General features: G+C 42.4%; 1 pseudogene; it reads right to left on the reverse strand.

Moving 5' to 3' along the window:
- Positions 1-1,209: 1,209 nt before the first annotated feature.
- Positions 1,210-1,802, reverse strand: LOC107672084 (olfactory receptor 52B6-like; annotated as a pseudogene).
- Positions 1,803-4,365: the final 2,563 nt, after the last annotated feature.

Raw genomic sequence — 4,365 nt, forward strand, 5'->3', positions numbered from 1 at the left:
CCTCCTGGACTCCATTCCCCAGACTCCACTCACCTGTCACTCATTACACCCTCAGCTGTTCCCCATTGTCACAGACTATATATTCTCCTCTCACTCACCACTCTGCCTGGCTGAATTAATTGTAATGGTAGTTGTAATTTCTTGTTGTAGGTTGTGGATGCAAGCACTTTCTGTTGCCGTATTTGTATCTCGGTCCTGTTCTTGGTTGAGTTGTTTTTGCATCTGTTTTGCTTTGTCTGTTTTTGTTTACTAAATCTAGTTTCACCTGCACTTGGACCCAGACCCTGTTTTTCCACGGTGCTCTCTTACCGCTCCATGACACATTCTTTTTCAAATGTATATTATTTTAAATAAAGAATTCAAATATATATTACATTTAAATCATCCCCAGAGATCTATAGAATTTTATTAAGAATTTTGTTATATTGCATATATTTACATTTTTATCCATAAATCTGTTTGCATAAACAAACAAAAAAAACAGTATCAACAAGCTAAAAATGCTAATTCACATTATTCTAAACAGGATTTTTAAAAATTAAAATAAATTATTTAAATCTCATTAGAAGTTTTGTTCCTTTCCAATATGATCATTTCATTCTGACATAATACAGCAAAATTATTTAATAATTTTTCACCATTTTTATCAACAACAGGTTAGATTCTCCATGAACTGTAAAAAAAAAAAAAAAAGCATTAAAAAACAGTCAAATGACTGGCAGCTACGGCTGCCAAACAAAAAACGTAAAATTACAGTAAAATTATCTTAATTGAAATAGTGCTAAAACAATAATTTTTACAGAAATTTTCATTAAAGGTTTTACAGAAGAAAAAAAAAATATTTTACAGATTTTTCCTTGTTTCAATTACGATATATTACTTTAGCCGTAGCTGCCAATCATTTGTCCGTTTTTTTTTCGCTTTTTTTTTTCATTTGACGTTTTTTTTTTTCAACTCCGTTGAATAATTTTTTTTAACAGTGCAACTGTAGTTTTGCAAAATTTCAAATAATGTTGCATTTTTGACTACTGACTATAGATTAATAAAAATGAATGCATAGTAATTGAAAACAATGACTATCTGTAACTTTAAAGTATAATAATAATAATAGCAATAACAACAACAACAACAACAACAACAACAATAATAATAACAACAATTTAAATCACATCACATATGTTTTATTATGCAAAATTTACACAAGCATTTTCAGACACTATTCATCTTACTCTTGAAACAGGTGAGAATTTTTTGTCTGATCTTTTTAGTTTTAAATCCATACCCAAATGGATTTACAGGGAAAGGAAACACAAAAACTGTTATGGAAAACATTCTGCATATAAGCAGGACAATTGCAGATCGAATTGCAACAAGGGGGAAAAGAGTGTTGAATTTCAAGAAAAGAAAGACAACCAAATGAGTACCACATGCCTGAAGTTCCTTATTCTTTGCATCAGACAGCTTATTAGTAACACAAGTGATTAATATATGAATGTAAATGCCACAACAGAAAACGCAAGGCCATGGTACAAAACCAGAGTAAACAGTCCATAGATATTATTCACTCGTGTCTTCACAAACTATAGTCTCATTATAGTTGGATTTAGCAGATAAGATCTGCCATGTGTGTCTGGCAAATGTTCTTATTCACAAAAAGACAGAAAATTACAATTATGAGAATAAAATAAAAAAGCCACATCCCAGTTATGATTTTCACCGTTATTGGTATTCATAATGACCTCATACCTCAATTTATATGCATAATTTGCACCTCTAATGAATTTTGCAGGAGAAATAGTCATTTTTTGTAAAATCTCAGCACTACAAGTGTATAATGCTAATGTTTTTAGTTTGTAGTAATTAAATGAGGCTGAAATGAGGTAAAGTTCATGCTGTTTTTTTTTTTTTTGTAATTAAAAACAAGCTTCGAAGTCAAGGCCGCCAGCCGCTGCACTCTCAAACCCGCCTGCCGCTCTGAAGTCAAGCTCGCCGGCCGCTACGAAGACAAGCCCACCGCTGCACTCTCAAGCCCGCTGGCCAATTCATTCCCAAGCCCTCAGCTGACTGCAGCAGTCTCCTTCACCTCTGCTCATAAAAGGAGAATGCGGAGGAAGAGACTGTGGGCTCCAGCCCCTGAGTCGGCTCCAGCCCCTGAGTCCGCTCCTGAAAGGGCTCCAGTTCCCACGTCCAGCCCAAGGAGGGCTTCAGTTCCCAAGTTAAGCCCAGGGAGGGCTCCTGTTCCCACATCCAGCCCAGGGAGGGCTCCCGTCCGCAAGTCAAGCCCAGGGAGGGCCCCTGCTCCTACGTCGGGCCCACAGAGGGTCTCAGAACCCAGAATTTCCCCCAAGGAATTTTTTTGGGGGGGATATAGGGCTCCGGCCGTAGTGGCCGGGCCAAGTGCTGAGGCCAAGGCCACGGTGGCTGCTCCGCCATGGCCACCTGAACTGTCTGCTCCGCCATGGCTCCCCGAGCTGCCTGCTCCGCCATGGCTCCCCGAGCTGCCCGCTGCGCCATGGCCCCTCGAACAGCCAGATCCGCCATGGGTCCCAGAACGGGTACCGTCCTGGAGGCCTTCCATCCCGTGTAAGCCTGTCCGTAGAGGCCTCCAGAGCGCCCACCCTCTCCTTTCCGTTGTTATGAGGCGTGTGGACACACCTTCCGGGAGGGGGAGGTAATGGCAGCCATATACAACAAACCCGACAAACCCGTGTTTTTCTCCTAATGTGCTCCGAGACTTATTTTCCCTTAGTTCCCCTGATTAGTTCATTCCGTTCATTCCGTTTGTTGATCATCTCATTTGCCCCTTTGTTTCCCTGTCTTTATAAGTCTTCAGTTTCTGTCTGTTCTTCATCCAGTGTTAACGTCGAAAGGTCCATGTGCTGCGTTTGTGTTCCTGTATGTGATTAAAGACTGCTCCTAGTAAATGCTCCTCGCTCCAACACAGTAGGCAGCACCGTGACAACAGTAGATTTATTCAATTAAAATCTAATTTAGTTAGGTTTTGTTACAGTGTAAGGCATTTATTCAGCATTTCTCTAAAATTTCCAAACACATTATACATTCCAGGAAAAAGCATCTATTAACCTGGTAATATGAATGATATTAAGGTTTGAAGATGCAATATAGACACAGATTAAACTGCTGTGACATAACATGCCTTCATATTAAAATAAATATTTAAAAAAACACTTCTAAAAAAGGGCCCCTTTCACCTTTCTTTTGTTGCTTAATTAACATTAATGACACAGACAAAAGCAACTAAATTAGGCTACTGTCCCTTTAAAACCGAATGCACAGATGCAATATAGTGATAGACATACCATATTCTCCCAACTGTTTCCGTTCCCTTAAAACATAACTGAGTGTGTTTACATGAATACTCATCAAAAAGGATAATTTGACATCATTTTACGTGTATTTCTCTGTTCATGTGTGATAAGACGTGAAAGAGAACTGAATTCAGTGCTTGTGCGCTGAGAGGTGCTTTTCTGTGTGTGTGCCTCGGGTGTGCACTCAGAAAACCGGGCTGAATTGACTTCCTGTTTGCGTCGTCACGCTTTTTGTTTGCGTCACTCCTACTCAAAAAGCTCTGGCCCCTTGCCTCCTCAAGTCAGACTTGGGAAGCTATCCCAGGCATGTTGAGCTGGGTCCTGCAGACAGCAAATGAGGTTATTTGCTGTAAATCCCATGCAGACCTCTCTCTTCAGTTCCCAAGTTAAGCCCAGGGAGGGCTCCTGTTCCCACATCCAGCCCAGGGAGGGCTCCCGTCCGCAAGTCAAGCCCAGGGAGGGCCCCTGCTCCTACGTCGGGCCCACAGAGGGTCTCAGAACCCAGAATTTCCCCCAAGGAATTTTTTTGGGGGGGATATAGGGCTCCGGCCGTAGTGGCCGGGCCAAGTGCTGAGGCCAAGGCCACGGTGGCTGCTCCGCCATGGCCACCTGAACTGTCTGCTCCGCCATGGCTCCCCGAGCTGCCTGCTCCGCCATGGCTCCCCGAGCTGCCCGCTGCGCCATGGCCCCTCGAACAGCCAGATCCGCCATGGGTCCCAGAACGGGTACCGTCCTGGAGGCCTTCCATCCCGTGTAAGCCTGTCCGTAGAGGCCTCCAGAGCGCCCACCCTCTCCTTTCCGTTGTTATGAGGCGTGTGGACACACCTTCCGGGAGGGGGAGGTAATGGCAGCCATATACAACAAACCCGTGTTTGTTTTATTTTTCTCCTAATGTGCTCCGAGACTTATTTTCCCTTAGTTCCCCTGATTAGTTCATTCCGTTCACCTGTGTTGTTGATCATCTCATTTGCCCCTTTGTTTCCCTGTCTTTATAAGTCTTCAGTTTCTGTCTGTTCTTCATCCAGTGTTAACGTCG

Source organism: Sinocyclocheilus anshuiensis, unplaced genomic scaffold (assembly GCF_001515605.1).
Source record: "Sinocyclocheilus anshuiensis isolate Anshui unplaced genomic scaffold, SAMN03320099.WGS_v1.1 scaffold336, whole genome shotgun sequence".
NCBI lineage: Eukaryota > Metazoa > Chordata > Actinopteri > Cypriniformes > Cyprinidae > Sinocyclocheilus > Sinocyclocheilus anshuiensis.